Source organism: Anopheles gambiae, unplaced genomic scaffold (genome assembly GCF_943734735.2).
Source record: "Anopheles gambiae unplaced genomic scaffold, idAnoGambNW_F1_1 scaffold_41, whole genome shotgun sequence".
Classification (NCBI taxonomy): Eukaryota; Metazoa; Arthropoda; class Insecta; order Diptera; family Culicidae; genus Anopheles; species Anopheles gambiae.
This window is the reverse complement of record NW_026902738.1, coordinates 15,754-41,680: the sequence shown is the minus strand read 5'-3', so window position 1 is coordinate 41,680 and position 25,927 is coordinate 15,754. Positions and strand designations below refer to the sequence as shown.

The 25,927-nt window shown below is 43.6% G+C and overlaps 1 long non-coding RNA gene across 3 annotated transcripts; it reads right to left on the bottom strand.

Annotated features, from left to right (window-relative positions):
- Positions 1 to 347: 347 nt before the first annotated feature.
- On the bottom strand, positions 348 to 15,896 carry LOC133395038 (uncharacterized). Of its 3 annotated transcripts, XR_009767142.1 has the most exons (5): positions 15,813 to 15,896; positions 7,437 to 7,790; positions 5,805 to 7,337; positions 942 to 1,097; positions 348 to 861 (listed from the first exon to the last, which is right to left on the bottom strand). It is a non-coding gene; the product is annotated as an uncharacterized LOC133395038 (long non-coding RNA). The 3 variants fall into 3 exon arrangements; XR_009767141.1 differs by having other exon boundaries at positions 348 to 1,097; XR_009767143.1 differs by lacking the exons at positions 348 to 861; positions 942 to 1,097 and having other exon boundaries at positions 4,891 to 6,006; positions 6,067 to 7,337.
- Between the last annotated feature and the right edge of the window lie 10,031 nt (positions 15,897 to 25,927).

The following is a 25,927-nucleotide window of genomic DNA, read 5'->3' as shown; positions in this document are numbered from 1 at the left end:
AGCTGTTCGAAGTACCTTTGTGTGTTTACAATACCAGGTCGGCAACTTTACTTACATTTGCTGAGAATTGAGAATTCTGCTCCCACATATTGAACTACCACGATCGCTGCCGGTCCACTAAACACCAGCAAACCATCATGCGAGCGTACATCGGGCAGCTTTATCACGAATTATGTCGCAAATTGTGCTAGGTTTCTTGAATTCACGGTAGAGGAATGCCACGCACATGTAAGCACTTATCTATGTAGCACACACGACAGCCGAACACTGAGCACCACAGCACATTTAAGACACACGATTTATGATAAACATTTGTTCACTTTTCCGTAGTATTCACTTCGCAGTTGTTGTGCTAGAGCTGATGCGGAATTAGGTATTGAAGGCACTACGGTTGAGATGGACCGACGATACAACCCATAGAGACGTCCTCTCGATGAAACTATCGATGCGGGTATCTGGTACGTTCAAAAGTGCCACCCTGTACGACCTACACAAGATGCACATCCTGGAAAAGCTGAGTGCTGCCAGGGCAGATGTTACTGCTCTATGAATTGACCGAAGAGTATCCACACTTAAAGGGCTTTCCATTTCCTTCGTACAGCGGGATAGTGCCGCTCATCCTTACCGGCATGGACAGCATCGGCAGTCAAGTTAAAGATTCCGGCGAAAACGAGCAACACGAAAAAGCTGCAAGCGTACACGATAGTTTCGCTTTCGACCATGGTTGTGAAGTGCATCACGGAACACAATCGAATCATGGAAGAGAATCGAAGAATGATTCGATTCTGTGCTTGGCTGGTACGCATCGGTTGATTGTGTTTCGTTGAGAGGAAGAAGCGAACCCTTTCTGCTGCCATATCGCTGGAAAAGTTGACAAAAAATAATCATTAAACATCACACGATCCATTTAGAGCTGGTGCTAATAAGAGCCTCAAACTTACCAAAACAAGCAGATAATAACAACAAACACCTAGTCCGAGTAAAGATTTTGGAAACCCACTGCGGTTGACTTGCGATACGTGAATTGGCTCGGCAGGAAGGATGGGAACGACGATGAACAATATTCACAACACGGTCACATGGACGCGCGCAGGATTCTGAAAAACAAACGAAGAGAAACAAGTTATAATTTGATTAGTAGTGAGTGGAATCGATAATCTGTGTAAGATTAATTAATACGGTTGCTAAAACGTACTCAAAGAAAATTCCGTAGGTATTTCTTAACGGCGATAATCCTCTTTCCATCTCCCGCCATTCAATTGCGATGGAGTTTTCTTCTGTCGAGCAGTAGAACTCTACAACAGTTCCCTTTCTACACATTTGTGGTGTTCCCCAGAACCATAACAAACGCTGTTGTCACAACAAATACAACAAAGTAGAGCAAAAAAGACTGCTGCTAACATCGTTTGCTTGCGTAGGTATCGTGTATACCCTTTTACACAGCAGGCTGGTACGGCAAACGGTACCCCGTTCAGGTCAGCCATCATTGCGATCGTTCCAAACTTGTGCGAAACGCTTGGGTGAGTATGAAAATATGAGGAAGTTATGTTTTTCATTAGTGTAGGACAGGGATCTCCGAACTACGGCCCTCGAAAGCCCATTATGCGGCCCGCGATGGCTTTGTAAAGGTTAAAATAAATAGTTAATTATTGTTGTTGTGGACAGACCGCTGGAGGCGTTAATTATTGGAGGCAGGACTTCGGAGTTCCTAAATGGGAACATCATGAATAAGAGCATGGAAGCGGTAGAACCACTTGGCGCACCTGAGCACGATGATGATTACCCGTTTCTATCTCTGTACGAAGTCGTGCATGTGATGCGGAAGCTTAACAGTAACCGAGCTGCGGGTGATGATCAGCTTTCTGGCGAGCTCTTCTGACTCGGAAGGGAGAGCCTAGCTCGAGTGCTTCATTTGTCGATAGGGAGAGTTTGAGAGATGGAAGAACTGCCGCAGGACTGGATGACCGGTGTCGTTGTACTAGCCTTCAAAAAAGGGACAAGATGGACTGCGAGAACTACTGGGGAGTTACCATACTAAATGCCGCCTATAAATAAGCTGTACAAGTTACTAAATAGTCTCTCGATTTTCACCACGATTCCAATCGGGGGATCGAGATGGCTGGGGAATCTAGCGAGGAGGCCTGTTAGCTGCGACCTATCTAACCAGGGAGGTCATCGAAAAGGTGGCTTGACCAGGTCTAGGCAGACTTGTGGAGCATTGGTGTCTCGAGTTGGAGATCTGCAGCACAAGACCGGGCGTTATGGCGCAACATTGTGTTCACGGCACGAGTCGACCCACGGCTCCGTTTTTGGTCAAAACGGTAGGTCCTGGGGCCTGCCACCGGGCTGAACGTGTTAAAACCAAAGTTGGTATAATGTACCGGTGGGCTTATCCCAAACGATTTTCCACTTAAAAGGTAGAAAAAGTATAGCAATGGCTTGCCACATGCTGTGACGGATTAACACGAGTATTTGGCACCTTGGCATTACAATTGTTAGCAGGAAAACAACGAAAAGTAACATGCGGAACAATATCCTGAAGCTACAGCAGCCATCACGAAAAATACTTATATAGATGACTATTTTGACAGCTGCGATGCGGTCAGCGAGGCACAGGAAAGGTCAATGCAGGTAAAGCTCATCCACTCGAAAGCAGGGTTTAAAATCTGCAATTGGCTTAGCAACGAGGATGCTGTGCTAGAAAAATTGTCAGAGGGACCGCGCGAGAAACAGTACCGAGGTACCGGAAAAGTTTCGCCATATCGACTCTGAAGTGGTGCTGATCTGGATTCGGTCTCCAACACGCGAATTCAAGCAATTCGTAGCTTGTCATGTTGGTTTATTGGCAGGAGAGGGTCACTCACAGCGATGGAGAGGCGCCAGCAACGAGCTAAAAATACAGTTAGCAAACACTCACCATAGCTGCGCGTACACTTTCACGCTAACACCAGGTGGAACTTTAACCCACCGTCAGTACCACACAAGGGCGGAGTTTGGGAGCGCATAGTGCGCAGTGTCAAGGAAGGCATGAGTGCACTGGATGACGGATGCAGAGTAAACGATGAAACTCTCCTAACAACTCAAGCCGAAGTCGAGTTACTGATAAATACGCGACCACTCGTGTGTCACCCGCAAGTATCTGATTCAGAAGCACTTTCTCCTAGGCCATTCGTCTGGTCTGAAGCAGCACAATCGATGGTATCCGGATCTTACTGACGCGTTAAAGACAGCATGTGGGTACGCTGGGTGATGGAATATTTTCCAAATCTCAGCCGTCGGACGAAATGGCGAGAGGAAAATCCATCATTGCGTGTCGGGGACTTCGTCTTCATCGCAGAAGGACACCGGAAAGACTGGGCACGCGCTGAGGTAAAATAAGTGCTCACCGGTAGTGACGGCAGAGTAAGGCATGCGATTGTTCGTACAGCGCAGAGCAAGCGCAAGCGGCCAGTACAGAAGTTAGCTAAGCTGCCAGTAGAAGTTGAAAGCAGTAGTTGAATTAAGAAAGTATATAGGACAGTTTTCGATGCAATCTGAAGTGAATCCGAAGAACTATTGAATCCACGTGGCGGGGGATGTTAGCACGAAAACAATGAAAAGTAAATAAATAATAGGCTGTCACCGGGTGACAGCGAGAACCGAGCTAGATAGAACGTGGTGTGAGCAGACAGCGCAAGTAATTAAAAGCCCCACCTGCAGAGGGTAGCATCTCTTGAAAATATTCACGAACAGGGCTGTTGACACAACACCCGAAAGCCGGAGACTTGCGCCATCCAGAAACAGGGAATATGCTGGTCATGGTCAGTATTCGAGTATTCGAGCATTCGACAGCGGGAATAGTGCGACCAATTTATTTTTGTGCAACGACCAAATTTTAAAGGACTGCAATTTTTGAGAAAAAGTACAAAGTCAAATTTTCTTCTAGCCGCTAACACCTTTTGTGTACAATGTGAACAAGAATGTGACGGTTCATGGGGCAGGGTATATGCTCACCTTAAACTGTGGGAACCTTGGGAGAAAAGAAGCGTTCCGGAAGAAGAAATGTCAGAGAGAACACACGGGAAGCCAACGAGCAAGGCAGCAATTCACGAGGTAGAAATAAACACAGTGAACTACGATAAAAATATTGTTCAATTAATTACAAAGATATAACAAGGCCCTAAGCGGTCACACGAATGGAAGCCTTCCTAAAGTCTTCGAGGGAGAAGTTATATGTGGAATTCTAAACTAAAATTCGCAGCTATCATCATCCGCAGTGCCAACGCCAAATAAAGATTCGGCAATGATGATGCAAATGTTGCAGATGACGCAACAGCTGATGCAGCAACAGCAGCAACAGATGCAGCAACCGCACCAGCAGATACAGCAGCAGCAGCAAATCTTGTCACAAATGCTGCGACAACCACAGAATGCAGTACAACCGAGCGTTATGCATGGATGTGTCTACACATTTTACAAAGAAAAACATAAACTAACAGCAATAATGCCTATTATTTATAGATTCAGAAGTAATTATAATGTCAAATAACAACTGTGAAATCCATTCCAGTTGTGTCCAAAACAGTTCAAAGCATATTTACGCTTTTTTATTGCATATTGGTACTGACCCACACACACCTGTTTTGCAGCAACTACGAAATTACTTTATCTACATTCATTTTGTTTTGTTTATAAAATCAGACGCATCACGACGTGCGTCGAAATAGAAATTTTTTTCTACTTTGACGCTGCGTCGTTAACGCATGCGTCTTTCAAATCCCATACATTTTGGCAAAATCGCAACGCTTTGCGTCGGAACAAGTACCGCTCTCTAACAATCCCGAGCTGATCATGGACGTGTTGTCGAGCAGTATCACCGAGTTCCGATACGAAGCGGAGTCCGATGTTACTGTCGCTACATGGTATGCTCGGTATGTGGATCTGTTCGCGCAGCTAAGGAGCGCGGAGCACGCGCGCTACGCCAGTTTCATTCTGCCGAGTGTTCCTTGCGAGATACCATTGGCGACGAAACGGTGAGGAAGCTGACCGTTCTATTTGGGAGAGCGGAAGCTCTTGTAAGCAAGCGGTATAAGTGCTTGCAGCTGATGAAATCGCGCATCGAGGATTTATTATCATTTGTTTGCCGTGTGTCTGGGACACCGCGAGCGCTGAGCAGGGAAAAGATGTAAGCTTCCAGGCATTAAACAGTATTAACGAATTTCTGCTCAATTTTAGAGACGTTGCGAAGGCCTCGGAGTCGATTCGTGTATTGAAGCAATTCTGGTCAGCGACAGAAAAACCACAGGAGCAGCGAACGATCCCTACGCTGTTATTAAAACAAAAGATGCAAAACCAAGGACGAAGAGCTTCGATGGAAGGTGAAGCGGTGAATTTGGATACACATTTTCAGCGCGGTGAAATCGTTTATGCCAAAATATTCGCACGGTACTCGTGGAAATGGGTCTTGGCGCGAGTAACAAAAGTACTGGGCAGCTTAGTTTTCGAGGTTGAGATGGACGATCACCGGGTTCATCGTCGTCATTTGAACCAGCTGCGGAAGCGTGATTCCCTGAACGTACTAGGGTTGAGTGCAAGGCAGAGCACCCTACCGTTGGATCTGCACACGGACAGCTGGAAGGATTGTTCCAGGAATGATCCAGCATAATAGCACATCTCCAATGCAGCCATCCCAAATCCAGCTCCTTTGGTAACGCAGAGATAGCAGTAATCGGTACGATCGCCACGTCGGTCTTTTAGGTTCAGAAGGCTCCCGCGTCGGCAGGTATGTTGTCGATATTTAAAAAGGGTATATGTTATGAGCTAACCTGGACCGGATGAATTTGCCAGCGGTAATTCACCGTTGAAAGGTATCGTTCGTCGATCGATGTGTGCGTGTGATCCATCCGGGGTCATCGGTTGCGCGGTAAATGGGGTTGACCGGCGAACACGCCGCCACTCGGTAACCGGCAAGATTCGAGGGCGCGCGTGATAGGGAACGGCGGGAAGATTGTTTTACGTAACTGTAACCTTACGTTAGAATATATGTTTGATTATGTGTCCTTATGTCAAAAAGTAAAACGCGTGTACCTCAGTGTCTACAACAGAAAGAAAGGTCCCTTTTTTTCGGGACTCCACGCGGCCGTTTAGTTTGCGTAGTGGTTCATCCGCCCCTGGCGATATGGAGGGACGGCAATGAGGTCGCCGTACATCTCGTATAGCTCGTTAATATAACGGGTCCTCCATTGTCCTTCCACACATACGAGGCTAAGTATATTTCTGAGCATCTTCCTCTCGAACGCGGCTAAGAGGGTTTCGTCAGATTTGGACAGTGTCCATGTCTCAGAGGCGTATGTGAGTACCGGTACTATATAAGTACTATATAGTCCCAGCTTCGTCCATCGCGACAGGTTCTTTGTGGTGAACTGATTTTTCAGGCTGTAGAATGACCGGTTGGCAGCCAGAATCCTTGCGCGCAACTCAGTTACCATGCTATTGTCGTTGCTGACCTTTAAACCAAGATAGGTGAATTGTGGGACGACTTCAAAAATGCGTTGATCTTTCTGTACGTCACGCCTATGTAGATTCTGTTGATGTATTGATAGAGTCGCTGATGTTGCCATCATCAGTACGGTCTTTGTCTCATTTATCTGCAATCCGAGGCTCTCTGTCGCCTACTGTATTATTCCTACTTTCATTACAACCAGAAGACGCCGATAAGAACGGCAGTAATTGGTGAATGTGAATAACAACGACCTCTTTGAAAATCGCAGTAACGGCTTAGTTTTCTCCCGGAAGAACTCTACAATTAGAACGAGTACTTACTAGTAACGGGTGTCTTGTTCTTCGTCCGGTTAATAACTTGAAAGTACAACAGTGGAATCCACCAAGCCAGAGTCGACCAGGTGAACGTACAGTTGTTCTTGATCGCCTTCGTGTCTACCATGTATAAGGTGGTCTATGTCCTCGCTCTGGCCGCGTTGTCCCGCACCGCCATGACCAACACCACCGCAAGCATCCATAGCAACCAAAATCACGGTCGTTGTTCACAGGGCTGTCCTTGGAGAAACTACAAAGAATGTAAATCGTGCAAATATCCTTTCACTCCAAGGTGGTGTGTCTTCATTGACCAACTCTGTGAGTGATTCGACCGGGAGAGGGCGAAGTGGAAAACGATCAGCATCCTCGATCTCATCACACCGACGGACAGGTCGGAGATGATGGTGGACGCCATCGCCCAAATAGCCAGAGTGCCCGAACAGTGGCGTTGCAAACATGTAGAACAGGCACGAATGCTACCACCGGGGAGAAACACTGGTCATCTCCGAGTTTGAAGTCGTTCTGGTTCTTTGTCGGTAAACCTGCACGGATTGAAGCAGAAGCGTTAGCAATCAAACAGAATGATGTTGTGATAGAAAAGCTCCACATCTAATGGAATGCGGATAGGTTTGAGTACCTACGTACGAGTTTTCCTGAACGTTTTACAGCTTTATATCGTTTAGTGGGCACCTGCCGGAATTGGAGTCAGTATAGATTTGTCATGCCAGATTGGATTGGATTGAATACTGGACTATGTTTGCGTGCCGTCATAAGGCTGATTTTTCTGAACATTTAGTAACTCTTCCCCTTCCATCAAGGACATCCCGGAATTGGAGCCCGAGATCATTTGTTCTGCCGGATTGAATTGGGCGTCACTGCTGGCTACGTCCTGAGGGCGATACACTCCATGCATTACAGATGCTTTGCGATTGTGGCAACCCATGACGACTATTTATATCCGTGCGGTACGAGCTGGCTTTAAATTGATGTTACAACTACATGAAAGAAGAAAACATGGTCAAACATTAATAAAAAAGTTCGAGTTAAAAGAGTCAGTGAAAAAAATGTTGTGGACGGGGCTACCCTATTTCTTATCTACTGTACTGGACAAGTAGACATTAACTTGTCCTATGAAAATAAAGTAGTACAGTAAAATAATTTAGACAGTGGGGGCCTTCACGATTCTAGTTAGTTTTTTGTATGGAGTTTGACAGTTGGAGGCTGAAATCATGTAAACACTCAATACAAAACCACACAAAAAACTAGCCTGCAATTTTCAGTCTAGATTATTCTAGCCACAAAGCTAAAATTAGATTCGAGTACCTGCTCGAAAACACGGGTTTGTTTACATTTATCCCAAGGTGCATTAAAGAAATCAGGTGATCGAATCTAGAATCAAAGTGTATGTAGTTCAGAAGGTCTCATAGCATTTTTTTATGATTAAATTTGAATATCACTTTTTGACAGAACGAGTGAAAACTTTTTCTCCAACGAGCTTTCTGGAGGCTTGACGAATACTCAAAACACTCTTAAAATCTTCATTAAGAAGCAGAAGCGATAAAAATCAGTCTTCTAAGTTCACACACCTTGGGATAAGCCCACCTGTATATTATACTCACTTAGATAGCTGCTCGAAAACTGCTATACAATGCAAAAAGCTGACAGGCTGAAATTTCAGCCTACGAGCTTCAAACGGAAAGGGCCCCAGTTACAGTTTTGAAGTAGTTGTGCTGAAAGGAATGATATGTCCTTCCCTTTGCCGAGATGGCACGAGTTTTAAGGCTAGAAAATTCCTGGAATGAGTAACATCCCGTTATATAGTTGACGAACAAACGCCATGGTTTGATACGTCACTCTTTGCTTCACGGACATCGATTGGGCATCCGCAGACGATACGGTTTCTGCTCGAAAAATAACCATTTCCCGTGGCAACGAAAAATCGTGCAATTTTTAGCATCCGCTATAAGCTGGATGGCACGAATCTTTGCTTGTAATCTTTTGACAAGGGCAAAGAAAGCTGTGTATTTTGGTATTTCATTTTATTTTTACAGTGCTGGCGCATGGAAAAACATTCATTGAAAGGTATTAATTGATTTCCATACGTTAAAAACAAGAGTAAATGTGTATAAATAAAATTTCCATTTTCAAATCCACAGAACGATCGTGTCATGGATACGCAAAATGGTACGCGAATCTTTTGTGGCGATGGAAGTGGAAAGATCCGCCGTCAAACAATGCTTGTCATTTATTTTTATCTCCTGAGCGCACCTATTGAAGGATGTTTAGCATGAGTGCAGATGATGTACATCGCCCACGCCTGAGGACTCTTTTCTCTGTTGTACAAATTCCCGAGTCCAGTTAGCTGGGTCTAATTAGCATGAAATCAAATCGCAGAATCGCAGGAAATCGCAGGACTTCAGGATGAAATGTTACCAGCGACAGACACCGCTGAATTTTACCAGCCAAACTGATTTCACCCACTATTTTACTTATGATCCCGCTGCGCAAAGCGACGGAAGAAATCATGCCGTTCGGAGAATTTTATCATGCCATCTTTTTCCCTCCAACGGCAAATTTGTCAAGCAGCTCGTCGAGCTACCCGTCCCTGGCTCCGCCTCATACCCCTCGCCTGAGCGCGCTGTCGAAGGTTTGGATGTGTTGGTGCGTCAGACGGCCAATCGCTGTCAGCCGTCGTCCGTGCTTTTTCCCTCCATAGCGCTATCTCTTTCTCGCGTGTGGACAATGCTCATGAGTTGCTGTGGCGATTAAAAAACCGTTTACACACATTGCTGAGATGCATTTGAATTTTCACAAATCAAATAAAAAAAGCGCAATAAGTTCAATTGCTGCAATGTAAAAATGACTAAGGAATCGCTAGCGCACGATAGAGGCTTTGCTGTGCAATGCGCAGAACCCTAATTCGCATTTACACGTTCATCCCGCCGCTGATTTTCATCAACTTTCCTTTCCACCAGCACCTAGAACGCAGGCTGGAAAGTTCACTGGCAGGCAGTGGGGCCTGCCATCGATCTGAACGTGTTAAGCATTAAACATAACTTTGTTACACTAAGCTTTTGCTTTCGTATGTTGTAGATTACACAGATATGCTGTGACGTCTGCGCAAGGATATGAGCGTGCGTGTGTGTGCAAAACTGTCGCTAAATGTGTTTTTTTCCGAAATGTTATGATCCATCGGTCAAAGAAAGGAAGGTGTTAATGAAAGGCGGAAAGACGAATTGAGGCCCCTGTCAATGGTAACTGATGACATAGAGGAGGGGGTAGTGGCACACAGCTGTTGGGAGATTGAACAGTATACTTAAATTGCCAGCGGAGTGAGGGAGGGTGGCGGGGGGCTTCGACCATGGGACCCCTACGATCATCAGTCACAGGCCCTAAAACTATTGCCGGCATGGGGAAGGGGAAGGGGGGGTGTGGGGGGGGCGTGGGGGGGCGGTGGTGGGCAAATGGTTCTCCAGCCACGGGGCCCTAACGATCATCTTTTCGGGGGCCCTTGTCGCTAATAGTCTGTCCACCAGTAAACATATGGCATACTACAGACTAGAGATCTTCGGCGACCGCCTAGTCCGCCTACCGTAAGGTCCGCCGCTGGTTCATGACGGTGTTTTTGTGAAGGTTCATCCCCCGCGAATGCGTATGCACCGGGCAGAAGACAGTGCGGCAGTATGCAAGTTGCACACTGGATAGGAGCGGGCCCGCGGCACCGCCATCATTCCGCACATCTGCATGCCCGTCGTGGGTTCTAATCGCGTATGAACCATCCGCCGTAGCAAGGGGTTAGTCACCGGCTCCGGCTACGTGGTACTCAAGTCCTGAAAAGGCCGGCATGATCGCGTTGGCTATTACGCCAATAATAATAAAAAGAACTTAGCATAGCAGTCCACACCCGGGTAAGAGTTTGTCTTGACTTTGTTGCTGCCGGGCTACCGCTGTGACCCGACAAATGCACGGAATGCACTCGACCAAAACATGAACCTACCGATCCGTACCCATTCCAAGGCATTGCCGGTCAATCGGCGTCATGATAACTACTCCAAACCAAAAAGCCACCAGATTCTGGACGAACAGGTGCAGCACAATACGGGCACCGTAATAAACAAATCCAAAATCCCCCTTTGTATGGATTCAATTCAACTTTTGTTTCCACTTGCGCCCGCTAGCGGAATGGGAAAGAAATTTGCTACATATCACATGCACGTTTGCTTCGATCATGTGCCTTTTTAACACCCCCAACAGCAGAACCAATCGCAAAGATCGTGGTGCCTATCCGATAGTTGTGTTGTCTCTCAGGTAGTGAAATAGAAAATGCATGGACTTTGTAGCCGCAGCGGCTGAAAATGTGCGCATCAGAATCAAATAGTTTTGGGGTATTCACACACACACACACACACACACACACACACACACACACACACACACACACACACACACACACACACACACACACACACACACACACACACACACACACACACACACACACACACACACACACACACACACACACACACACACACACACACACACACACACACACACGCACACACGCACGCACACACACACGCACACATGCACGTACGCACACATGCACGTACGCGTGTACGCGGGCAGGCACCCACGAAAGCGCGAACGCAAGCACCCAACCAACCAAGCCGAGCTCTTTCGAAGCAAATCCTTCGTGATGAGCGAGAAAGCATGTCACGCATCTCACGTGTTGCCATGCGAACAGCTGCGCGTGTAGATGTGTGAGTGCGCGGAGAAAAATTGATGGATGACGAATGGAGGAAGGGGAGGAGCTTCACTCTCTCGAAGCATTTGAAGGGGGGCCGAACGCTCTCTTCACATTTTGCGAAGAATTAGTTCAACTCAAACGCTTGGCAAAGAGGATATACTACTTTGAGGCACTAAATATTTCAGGCAATGGAGTCGTGGTCTATTAGTATTAGTATAAATTATTTCCCTTACCCCATTTATGAATTAATTTAAAGGAATAAACATTAATCTGAGTAAAATTTCAAAAGTCACTTTTAGCAAAAAACTTTTTCCAAATGTGTTTTGAAATTCTGAATCGATCTTGTAAAGACGGGTTTTTCATACAATGCGTACTTTTTAAGATATTTGGAAAAGTACGGTTCATAGGGTGCGCGGATGATATACTAGCAATGCTATTCCAATGAAATGCTATTCCGCTCTATCAAATTTTCAGCTGAGCGATTTTGTCTGTTTACGTTAGAACCGCTCCATTATTATTGCGCCTTTTACGTCCTCACGCGCGAATTCACAAATAGTTAAAGTGTTAGGCCCGCTTGTGATGAACAGTAGATCCACCATGTACCATGTTTCAATTCTCTGATTAAATCGCACGTTATAAATAAATCGAATATCTCTCCTTCCAATTTCAATTAAAAACACATAACCACTGCACATAAGGTAGGAAGATAGATGAGAGGAGGAGGAGGAGGAGGAGGAGGAGGGGCTATAAACACGTACGTAAATAAAAGGGGGCAGGGCGCGCGTGTGAGCGAAACGCGGCAGCAAACGAGAGAATTTTTTCTTTCTCTTTTGTAACATTTCGGCTAAACACCCGAGCTTAACTTCGGTAGGAACTGCCTATCAAAGTTGGTACACCTTCGGTAGAGAACTTCTATCGAAGCTATATCGAAGCAAATTTACTTCGAAAGAGCACGGTTTGGTTGGTTGGGCACGCACAAGCTGGCCAGCGCAGATTTTGGTACATTTTCTGCGCTGGAAACTGCTCGAATTTGCGCAGCGGGAAGACTTTTTTAAGCTTATTTCGCTCTCTCTCTTTCCCTCTATATCTCTCTCTTTCTATCTTTCTCTCTCTGACACACACACATTTGCTATTTCCATCTCTCTCTTTATATCTCTCCCTTTCTTCTCTCTCTCGTTGATCTGCTCACAACAGAGTGATATGAACTGGTCTACAATAGTGATGGGTAAAGTTGGCAAAAATCCGGAGTCGACTCCGATCCAACTCCGATAAATTCGGAATCGACTCCGGAAGGTAGGTCCACGCTTCTATATCCGGAGTCGTTCGGAATCGTCCGGAGCAGTACGGAGTCGCCCGGAGTCGCCCGGAGTCGCCTGGAGTCGGAGTCATCCGGAGTCGTTCGGAGTCGTCCGGAGTCGTTCGGAGTCGTCCGGAGTCGCCCGGAGTCGTCCGGAGTCGTTCGGAGTCGTTCGGAGTCATTCGGAGTCGTTCGGAGTCGTTCGGAGTCGTTCGGAGTCGTTCGGAGTCGTTCGGAGTCGTTCGGAGTCGTTCGGAGTCGTTCGGAGTCGTTCGGTGTCGTTCGGAGTCGGAGTCGTTCGGAGTCGACTCCGACGACTCCGAACGACTCCGACTCCGGGCGGATTTAGTGGTTCCATTTTGCCGGAGTCGGAATCGGACTAACAATAGTCGGAGTCGGATCGGAGTCGTGGGTGCGCTCCATACAGCACATCACTAGTCCACAATAATTAGGTCATTTATATGCACATTTATACGTCGTTTAGAAAGAATGTGCCAAGACGACAACACTGGGGAATTCCAAACGTGTCCGTAATGGAATTACATAGACATCTCTCATACATTGTGCTCTGAGATTTCTTTTCTGAAGCCTTTTAGTCGCTTAAGTTAAAATGTTTTAAATGAGCCAAACAATAAATTTCTTGAAATGACCCTAAAGTCCGAATAATCATTTAAATAATGAACCTATTCTGGGGTCCCCACTGGAGAAAAAATCTCACTTCTCTCTCTCTCTCTCTCTCTCTCTCTCTCTCTCTCTATCTCTCTGTACATATGTCTATCTCTGTCTCTCACTGTCTCTCTCTATCTCTCTCTTTATATATGTCTACTTATGTCTCTCTCTCTTTCACTCTCATCAAAATAAAGTAATCTGTTTGGTACGCATTGACAGAAAACCACAGTACAGAAGCACTCAAATGCATGTTGCCTCCTGGCGTATGACAGTAACACGTTACAGAGACGCGGGACGCACAAAATCGCATTAACAAAACCGGAATTCCCCAGTATTAGTAACGTGGACTGAGCGGCCGTAGGGGACCACGTCAGTCTGACAGGGCGGGAGGAAGAAGCTTTGGGAGGTGGAGGAGTGGGTTTGTTAACACTGAGAGCTCCAGGCCTTTTAAAGCCGCCTAAGATAAGTTAGCAGTCATTTTAAGCCAAGCAATACAGTGCCACAGCAGTCGCATAGGAAAGACTTCATTATTTTGTTATTTATTGTTATAGTCCTATCGACCTCCCTCTATACGTCTCTCTTTCCCTCTCACTCTCACACACAACAACACATATACAAAGTGCCATGAGTCAATTGAACATCGCCTGAAGCTTATGTAAATAAACGATCAGCTCGAACTATAAGCTCAAGAATTGATTACTGTGGGGGTTGTGATTTCACCTCCAACGCAAAAAATACTCGTAGAGTCATTTTACATTAGAGACACGTCGGACGTCTCGTCATCCACTGCCAACAATCTTGTTTTGTCTTTATTGCTTTACTCTACCATCAATTTGTTTTGTTTTTTTATTGCTTTTATTTTCTTTCGTCTTCTTATTCGTGCTATTACCTATTGGAATTCGGCTATCGAAATCGATTCCAGTGAGCTTTCAAACTTTAGATTTCTTTTCTGGAATATAACTTATTCGAAGCGGACTTATTGTCCAGGCGATCATTAAAACCCTAAAGGAGTTTTTCTTACTGGAAACGTTAGAGTTAAGGGGCCCTAGCTTCAGTTGGGGGACATATCGAAACTCTTGAAATGAGAAGTCGATTGATTAGTATAATCCTATCCTGACAGTCCGAACAAATCTGACTTGCTCAGATCGGTTGTGGGATTACTAATGCCCATCGGGAGCTATGGGTTTGTAACATTAGGTTTCAGGTCGTGTGTTGGATTTGATTTGAAAGTTATGATATTATTTTCACATATCAGACTTTAGGGTCCTTTCCGTTATAAGTTCGTAGGCAGAAATTTCAGCCTGTCAGCAGTTTGCATTGTATAGCATATCGGGCAGCTATCTAAGTGTGTATAATAGACAGGTGGGCTTATCCCAAGGTGTATGAATTTAGAAGGCTGATTTTTATCGCTTCTTCTTATGAATAAAGAATTTAAGAGTGTTTTGAGTATTCGTCAAGCCTCCAGAAAGCTCGTTGGAGCAAAAGTTTTCACTTATTCTGTTAAAAAGGTGTATTCAAATTTGGTTTTAAAAAACATGCTATGAGACCACCTGGACTACATACACTTTGACAGTTGTGACGTAGTGGAATCTAGAATCAAACTCCTTACAACTAAAACTGGCTAGAATCGTGAAGGGCCCCTTTGTCTGTCTTTTGACTTGTTGATCAAACCAAAGAACTGTAATGCTTCAAATGCCTGCGGCCAATCACTCATGGAGACATAAGAAGAAGTCATTTGAGTCCACTCTGTATTCAGAACCATTGATAGACTTTTTCATTGTTTGCCATTCCGTAACCAATCATCACCAACCGTAATCGAATCACTGCAATCACCAACCGTAACCAAATCACTACCGTTTGCAACCGTCTTGCTGGTCGAACCAAAAGCTTATTAGTCATAAGACTGAACAGTACATGTCCCCACTTGGTACACAATACACATACCTTCCTTTGCTTATACCCCGGTGACTAATTGAAAAATGAAATCCTTGGATTGTATCAGCCATGTAATATTCTAATTGCTCAAATTAGTAAAAAGAAATGAGCGCAAAGTTCTGAACAAAACTTTCATTCACTCCATAGCAACATCCATCGCCAAACTTAAACAATGTTAACTTAAACTGCTAAAATTTTCCCGTGGCTTTCTTTCAATTTACTCTAAATGTATCGACCTGTTCTCTTTTAGAAACCTTGATCAAGCCACTCACAAAAAATAATGTCCTTCAGATCCTATCAGCGAGCTTGCACCAAGGACAAAGTTCCCGTTAACTTAATTTAAGTTCTTAATGCTTAAGTACATACCGTCGTGCGATTACTTTACTGAAATAAAGTCCTCGGCAGAGCGACACAACAGAGAGAACCGAACACGAACGAAACGAAAACTATATTGAGACAAACATCCGATCCCCATCTCACTGCCACCTCCTCAAGTAGCAACCGAAGCTTTTTTCTCCCAGTTTCAACCCCCTCATGTCCTAAAACTGCCTTCGCTCACTATTCCTATCCCATTTTTACATTCTACATCGTTTGTTGCGTTCTCGCTCATCAGGGTGTTAGTCAATTCTCTCTTGCCACACGAAGAGAATTCTCCTGCACACTTCGTGTGTTTGATTCTACCCAACCAACCAAACCGAGCTCTTTCGAAGCAAATCCTTTGTGATGAGCGAGAAAGCATGTCACGCATCTCACGTGTTGCCATGCGAACAGCTGCGCGTGTAGATGTGTGAGTGCGCGGAGAAAATTGATGGATGACGAATGGAGGAAGGGGAGGAGCTTCACTCTGTCGAAGCATCTGAAGGGGGGCCGAACGCTCTCTTCACATTTTGGGAAGAATCAGTTTAACTCAAACGCTTGGCAATATCCTCTTTGAGGCACTAAATATTTCAGGCAATGGAGTCGTGGTCTATTAGTATTAGTATAAATTATTTCCCTTGCCCCATTTATGAATTAATTTAAAGGAATAAACATTAATCTGAGTAAAATTTCAAAAGTCACTTTTAGCGTAAAACTTTTTCCAAATGTGTTTTGAAATTCTGAATCGATCTTGTAAAGACGGTTTTTTCATACTCGTTCGGAGTCATTCGGAGTCGTTCGGAGTCGTTCGGAGTCGTTCGGAGTCGTTCGGAGTCGTTCGGAGTCGTTCGGAGTCGTTCGGAGTCGTTCGAGTCGCCCGGAGTCGGAGTCGTTCGGAGTCGTTCGGAGTCGTTCGGAGTCGTTCGGAGTCGTTCGGAGTCGTTCGGAGTCGTTTGGAGTCGTTCGTAGTCGTTCGGAGTCGTTCGGAGTCGTTCGGTGTCGTTCGGAGTCGGAGTCGTTCGGAGTCGACTCCGACGACTCCGAACGACTCCGACTCCGGGCGGATTTAGTGGTTCCATTTTGCCGGAGTCGGAATCGGACTAACAATAGTCGGAGTCGGATCGGAGTCGTGGGTGCGCTCCATACAGCACATCACTAGTCCACAATAATTAGGTCATTTATATGCACATTTATACGTCGTTTAGAAAGAATGTGCCAAGACGACAACACTGGGGAATTCCAAACGTGTCCGTAATGGAATTACATAGACATCTCTCATACATTGTGCTCTGAGATTTCTTTTCTGAAGCCTTTTAGTCGCTTAAGTTAAAATGTTTTAAATGAGCCAAACAATAAATTTCTTGAAATGACCCTAAAGTCCGAATAATCATTTAAATAATGAACCTATTCTGAGGTCCCCACTGGAGAAAAAATCTCACTTCTCTCTCTCTCTCTCTCTCTCTCTCTCTCTCTCTCTCTCTCTATCTCTCTGTACATATCCCAAGTAGCACAATCTTGTTAAGAAACCGTTAAAAGTATGCCTAAAAGTATTACTTTTAGCTTTCCATACAGCAGTAATTCCAGGGCTTAAAACACTGCGTAACGCTTTCCTGGCTTCGTCAATGTTTCGTTAAAATTTAAAATTCAACCGGTATTTTTAACGAAAGGATCAAAATTAACGAAAAAATCGACAAGGATGGCAATATGTTTCTTTCCGTTTTAGTCATCATGTATCTATTTCTTCGTTGAGCTACAGTTTTCATTTTTTTATGAATTAAATTAATGAAATTTTTATTTTTTGTATTAATTATCCACCATATTGGTTGGATCCTACGGCGGGACATTTGTCGCTATCGTCCCGCAAATGATCCGGCGCGATGAAGACATCCCGATGGAACTGCTTAACTTCGGTGCGTAAAAGAGGGCTACAGCGCGGGGCGTCACGGTGCGGCCTCATTGTACGCGGCATTTCCATGCCATCTGCTGATAAGGCCTGTGTCGTACTGGACGGCCAGTGTTTCACGATCTAGTGCACCTTGCTGTTTTCATACAACCGACTGAGATCCGTCTCCTGTCCGGATGGTTGTTGTTGTTACTGTCTCCGTAGGCGTCGTTCGATTTCAGTGCCCAAACGGATGCCTTTTGCGGGAAGAATTCTTCTCGTGCACCATATTTACCGAGGTGCACCATCATTCCACAGCCGCCGCCACCAAACGCTTGCGTGCTCTTGCGCCGCAGGTTCATCAGTATCGCACTAGAGAGCGAGGCTATCCCGGTGGCTGTAGGCGGCCGTCGTACAGCTGTTGACCACCACAGATTATGGAAATGTGGGACAAGGGGCGCATGTTGCGGCTAGTGCAGTGCTGACGGTAGTGCACGACCGCGAGGCAGGAACAATATTGGACGGCGTCTTTCTCTGTATTTGATGGAGCGGGCGGAACTCTACCACCGAGTTTAAATGCTGCGAGAAATATTAAAAATATAGTTAATGCGATGATAATGGTGATAAAGATACACTAACCTGTTGTACAAGCTTGATAATACACAAATTACAAGCTGTAAAATTTGCGGCTGCTTGCTTTTCTTGTCGCCTTTCATCACACACGAAGCTTGACGAACTTTTTGACATTACGAATGGCGGCGCAGCACATACAGTATATCTCAAAAAGTATCTTCATCAAGAGCAAATTAATTTAAACAAATAATTTAATGATTTTAAGTATAATATATTTTTAGTTTTGAAAATGGTATGCGATGTATTAATACGTCGAAAATCTCCATTAAAATAAATTAAAATATTTTTTCTATTTTTTTTTAACTGTCATATCAAATGAAGATGAACTGAAATCAAATATTAAACATGTGATTAAAATAATGAAATGTTTTGCAATTAAAATCAGAGTGCTTAATTAAATAAATATTAAAAATAAAATGGTTTTTAAACCCTGCTTAAACTACATAGAAACTACATAGTGTTGACAAAATTTGAATAACACTGTCAGTTATATTGGCCTGAGTCAAAAATAACAAGGTAACGGAACATGTCGTTATGCTGTAACGCAAGCAAATGTCATATTCCCTTAAGAAACTCTATTTGATTTTTAACGGCTTTAAGAAACTGTTAATAATCAAATAGAGTTTCTTAAGGCTACTTGGGATGTCTATCTCTGTCTCTCACTGTCTCTCTCTATCTCTCTCTTTATATATGTCTACTTATGTCTCTCTCTCTTTCACTCTCATCAAAATAAAGTAATCTGTTTGGTACGCATTGACAGAAAACCACAGTACAGAAGCACTCAAATGCATGTTGCCTCCTGGCGTATGACAGTAACACGTTACAGAGACGCGGGACGCACAAAATCGCATTAACAAAACCGGAATTCCCCAGTATTAGTAACGTGGACTGAGCGGCCGTAGGGGACCACGTCAGTCTGACAGGGCGGGGGGAAGAAGCTTTGGGAGGTGGAGGAGTGGGTTTGTTAACACTGAGAGCTCCAGGCCTTTTAAAGCCGCCTAAGATAAGTTAGCAGTCATTTTAAGCCAAGCAATACAGTGCCACAGCAGTCGCATAGGAAAGACTTCATTATTTTGTTATTTATTGTTATAGTCCTATCGACCTCCCTCTATACGTCTCTCTTTCCCTCTCACTCTCACACACAACAACACATATACAAAGTGCCATGAGTCAATTGAACATCGCCTGAAGCTTATGTAAATAAACGATCAGCTCGAACTATAAGCTCAAGAATTGATTACTGTGGGGGTTGTGATTTCACCTCCAACGCAAAAAATACTCGTAGAGTCATTTTACATTAGAGACACGTCGGACGTCTCGTCATCCACTGCCAACAATCTTGTTTTGTCTTTATTGCTTTACTCTACCATCAATTTGTTTTGTTTTTTTATTGCTTTTATTTTCTTTCGTCTTCTTATTCGTGCTATTACCTATTGGAATTCGGCTATCGAAATCGATTCCAGTGAGCTTTCAAACTTTAGATTTCTTTTCTGGAATATAACTTATTCGAAGCGGACTTATTGTCCAGGCGATCATTAAAACCCTAAAGGAGTTTTTCTTACTGGAAACGTTAGAGTTAAGGGGCCCTAGCTTCAGTTGGGGGACATATCGAAACTCTTGAAATGAGAAGTCGATTGATTAGTATAATCCTATCCTGACAGTCCGAACAAATCTGACTTGCTCAGATCGGTTGTGGGATTACTAATGCCCATCGGGAGCTATGGGTTTGTAACATTAGGTTTCAGGTCGTGTGTTGGATTTGATTTGAAAGTTATGATATTATTTTCACATATCAGACTTTAGGGTCCTTTCCGTTATAAGTTCGTAGGCAGAAATTTCAGCCTGTCAGCAGTTTGCATTGTATAGCATATCGGGCAGCTATCTAAGTGTGTATAATAGACAGGTGGGCTTATCCCAAGGTGTATGAATTTAGAAGGCTGATTTTTATCGCTTCTTCTTATGAATAAAGAATTTAAGAGTGTTTTGAGTATTCGTCAAGCCTCCAGAAAGCTCGTTGGAGCAAAAGTTTTCACTTATTCTGTTAAAAAGGTGTATTCAAATTTGGTTTTAAAAAACATGCTATGAGACCACCTGGACTACATACACTTTGACAGTTGTGACGTAGTGGAATCTAGAATCAAACTCCTTACAACTAAAACTGGCTAGAATCGTGAAGGGCCCCTTTGTCTGTCTTTTGACTTGTTGATCAAACCAAAGAACTGTAATGCTTCAAATGCCTGCGGCCAATCACTCATGGAGACATAAGAAGAAGTCATTTGAGTCCACTCTGTATTCAGAACCATTGATAGACTTTTTCATTGTTTGCCATTCCGTAACCAATCATCACCAACCGTAATCGAATCACTGCAATCACCAACCGTAACCAAATCACTACCGTTTGCAACCGTCTTGCTGGTCGAACCAAAAGCTTATTAGTCATAAGACTGAACAGTACATGTCCCCACTTGGTACACAATACACATACCTTCCTTTGCTTATACCCCGGTGACTAATTGAAAAATGAAATCCTTGGATTGTATCAGCCATGTAATATTCTAATTGCTCAAATTAGTAAAAAGAAATGAGCGCAAAGTTCTGAACAAAACTTTCATTCACTCCATAGCAACATCCATCGCTTAAACAATGTTTTGGCAACACGTGAGATGCGTGACATGCTTTCTCGCTCATCACAAAGGATTTGCTTCGAAAGCGCACGGTTTGGTTGGTTGGGTACCCATCCCTGTTGAACACAACCCAGATAGCAAAGCCGAAGGCCTTTGTATGGGAGCCATCGCGCTGATCAAGGCTCACTATTTCGCGCGCATAAAGCAAAATGTGCGCGAAGGCGAAAAAAAACCCAAAAGCGCTTCGAAGCGCGATGGCTCCCATACAAAGGCCTTCGGCTTTGCTATCTGGGCATGTATCGGACTGCCACTTTCTTAACTTCATTGATAAAAGTAGGGGAAAGCGGGGCAAAATGGGCATGTTAAGCAGTTCACTGAATATTTCCTTTGAATATGTCACAAAACATAATTTTTCTTTCATTATTGTATGCCTCCACCCTTTATCTATGGATTAAAATTGCCAAATAGGATGAAAACAACTTAAAATCATGAAAACAATGTAAAATAAAAGTTGATGTTTTACGAGAAGCTTTTTTGACACGCGAGGTAAAATGGGCATAGCCCTGGGGCAAAATGGGCATATGTAAACAAACTGTGAAACGTCAAAACACTGGGGCAAAATGGGCCACAACAAATGCGCTTAGGTAATGGTCTATGCTTTTGCGCACGTTTCGTGAAATGTATTTTCGTTCTATCTTTTGATTTGCTGGTCAGAAAAGCCCTTAAAATTCTTCCAAAAATATGTTATCGAAATTAAAACAGTTTTTACACGCTTTAATCTACCAAATCGAAATTTTCCAAGCTGTGCCTGTTATCATTATTGAGGCGACAAATACAACACCATAGCCTCACCAAGCGCCGTATGTCAAAAGCATCTGCCCATTTTGCCCCAAGCGTAACTGCCCATTATGCCCCACGTGAAGCATTTTTGTATTTTTTGTTATATTAGTAAAAATACGCATTCAATCGCCTTGCTTTCTTCAGAAAGATAGTAAAGAAATATCATATCTTTAAAAATAAACAATGCGAAACTTCAACGCATCCCTGTGACACTAAATTAAACTTATTTTCGAAATGGCAAAAATTACATCATTGGCTACTAAACCTTATTTTGGATTTTTCTTAGTTATTTGTTATGTAAAGGTTATGAAACTTACATGGTGTTCATAGAACACTCTAATGAATACATTTTGAGCATTGGAAAGCATCTTTGTAGTGAATTAATGCTTAAATTGAGGGTGTCCATTTTGCCCCGCTTTCCCCTACTCTTATTGACAAGCACATTTTGCCAATATCTTAAAGTCAAGCACTTCATAAAGGCGAGAATTGTATGAGGCCGAATGGAAATTGATAGGCTCTTTTCCTTTAAAAAATGACCATTGGTCATTAGCGTTATCAAAATGCACCATTTGTTCTTCGCGTGTCGATATGTTTACAACTACCTACACCATTTACCTACAATTCCCTACAATTACCTACAAGCAAGCACCAAGCAATAAACATAGAACCTTACGTTCCAAGGTGACTGTAAACAAAAAACAATAAATATAGAACCTTACCTTCTTAATGGGGCACTGAATACGATACGAAAACAATAATCGTCAATCCAAAAATAGCCTAACTAAATACCATTAATTGTTATTATTTTGACCTTAATATTAAAATCACTATACAAATTATACTAAATTTCCTACGCTAATTCATACGCTAATTCCTACTCTAATTCCTACGCTAATTCCTATGCTATTTCCTACGCTAATTCTTAGGTTGCACATTTACTGCTGGGTATAGTTTGTTGACTGGAACTAGTATTGTATCGGTTCCATACCTGAAGTACCTGGAACTGTTCCACAAAAAGATGAAATCGGGAGCGATTTCTGGATTAGCATGGGATCATGATCGATTCCAGGACCGGTATGTGTTCAATATCAGTTCCAGGTTCTTTATGGGATTACTTTCAGTTCCAGCACTGATATTGATTAATGAGTAGTTCCAGAACCAGTATGTATTCAGTTTGAGTTCCAGGTTCTTTAGGGGTTACCTTTAAGTTCCATGACCGATGTAGGTTCGTGATATCCTCCGAGCGATTAGGACCGGTTAGGACCAATAAGGGGTTCATGACTGGTTCCAGGACCGGTATGGGTTCAAGATAGGTTCCAGGGCCCGTATGGGTTCGTGATTGGTTCCAGAACCCGTATGGGTTCATGATCGGTTCCAGGAGGCATATGCGTTCATGATCGATTTCAGGAACAGTATGGGTTCATAATCAGTTCCAGGATCCGTATGCGTTCATGATCGGTTGCAGGGCCCGTATGGGTTCATGACCGGTTCTAGGGCCCGTAAAGGTTCATGATAGGTTCCAGGACTCGTATGGGTTCATGATTGGTTCGAGGGCCTGTATGGGTTCATGATCGGTTGCAGGGCCCGTATGGGTTCATGACCGGTTCTAGGGCCCGTAAAGGTTCATGCTAACATCCAGCAATGGTATGGATTCATTCTTGGTTCCAGGACTCGTATGGGTTCATGTCTGGTTCCAGTACCAGTATGGGTTCATGATCGGTTGAAGTACCACTATGGGTTCATGATCGGTTTCAGGATCCGGTATAGGTTCATGATGGGTTCTAGGACCAGTATGGGTGCATGATCAGTTGCTGGACCTGTATAACCAGTATTATTTCCAGAAACGATTTTTGTTCAGTATTGGTTTCTGCACAGGCATAGTTTCAGTAACGAGGTGCAGGACCGGTATTGGGTTATGTGCAGTTCTTGAAGCAGAAAAGTTGATATAATAGTTTCAGGACCAATATGGGTTGGATTTTGGTTTTAGGTTCCTAAAGGGATCGTAAAAAGTACTTACTTTTATTTGAGTATAGAGACTTTTGTTTTCCGTGTACTCTATACTCTTTACTATACTATTGTTTTCCGTGTATTCTTTATACTCTTTACAGTAAAGGGGATCTTTCAAATTTAGTTGCGTAGCCTTGTAATCTGGCCAAATTAATTAGTTGACACAAAATGAATATATAAATAAAAGTGAACTAATTTTGGTCGTCCGATTTGAACGGACCGCCAAGATCAGTGCTAGTTCATTGGAATCCTTCTGTCGAGCGCAGCGATGTCGCATTTGCAGCGATGTCGATTTCAAGAGCTTCGAGATAAGGCCTCGATGTCTCCACCATTCCACAATATGTGACTGCGTGCGTCACCAATGCCGACCAAACAGTGAAGAGTGCGCGATCACATTACACAGCAGCTTCGTTCGGATGCTTGCACAATCAAATAAGAAAGTCCGGTTTCGATTGACCGACGATCCTGAGCGGCAAGAAGCACCAAGACAATGAAAATGAAGACGGAGGGAAAACCCGGTAGGGGGTCGATGCACCCGGCCAAACAGGTTCCTGAGAATCATGAAAAATCTTAAAAATTTAATATAGAACGAAAACATGCCTACACGCATGTCTTCGTCCGCCATGGTGAAAATAACTGGTTAACTGATGGAAAGTAGCTTGCAAGGTCGAAGATATATTTTTGCTAGTAATTTTAAATAATTACCTTTCAATGGAAGTTTATGAAAAAAACTATCTGTTTTTAAAAAGAATTTAATAGCCAACATTTTTATTTGAAACGGTGAATAACAATGATTAAATCCTGTTAGCTTCATGATTGTTCAAGTTACAACAGTGGACTAACTTTTATTCATATCTAACTACTTTGTTTCGATTCCTCAAAAAAAATAATCAAATGACCTTATAACATGCCCGGCATGAGGTCAAATCCAGAATGGACCATGCCCTTCATACGTATGACTGGCTATGAGTAATCAATAAGTCACTGAAAGCTAATTCCAGTAGTGGTACAGGCAGGTCTTGACCGACAATGGTTGTTGTGCTTTGTGAAGAAGAAGAAGTACGTAAAAAATTAAAATTATTTGATTCTGTGGCATTCGTATTCAAACTGATGCTCGCAGCGGGTGTCAAATTCCATTCATTTTCAAAAAATGCACGCATGCTCGCAGGAGCGTTTACCGCTGCTAAAGGAAGAGGAACGTAAAGAGAAGGCACCAAGAAGAAGGTGTATGAGAGAGAGAGAGAGCGAGAGAGAGCGAGAGAGAAAGAGAGAGAATGAGAGAGAGAGCGAGAGGAGAGCGAGAGAGAGAGAGAATGAGAGAGAGATAAAGATGAGGATGGTGGTTTAAACCTTTCCCACAAAAACATTTCAATTGTGGATGTGTGTATATAGTGGTGCACTCACATATAGTGGTCTCACTCGCAGACACCGCCCCGTTTGCGCTTGACTACAGTACAGTCAGCCATTGTTTATGTACAGATCGTTCCCGCGATACTCTATTAACGCGTTGACTGCCAACCCGTATCGCAGTGTTTCGGGTGAGCACATACCGCATAGCAAGAGAGAGATGAGAGCAGTAAATTCTCGTGCGATATGCTATTACTGTTTTGTTTCATTCCGATAAGAGGCGTAGCACATAGGGCTCTCGTTCTTAACTTTACTCGTTCATTCGTTCATTATAAAGAGAATCATTGAATATCAGAATCAAAGCTGGAAATTAACAAAACCCATCACCCACATAGGGATGAGGCGTCATCCATTAATTACGTAACACTTATAGGAGGGGAGGGGGTGTCGTCAAACGATGCCATTTGTTACATGGGAAAGAGGGAGAGGGGGAGTATAACATTTACAGGGTTTACCAAGTCACTTTGCGATGTGAGCTGCACAATTCATCTCACTTGAGACGTATTTCTATTCTGACGTGCTACTTCATTTGGCCCGAAATAATTTTCTATTCCGCCGCATTCATTTTCATCCATTATATGAAGTCTTTTCTCAGGGGATGTTAGCTGGAGCCGTCCGCGATGTTTACATTTTTTTCAAAAATAAATTTTTGGGCTTTTAGTGCTGATTTGTGATACAACTATGTTGTTTAACAAAGAATAGAAGTTTATCTTTGCTCCGCTGTAGCATTC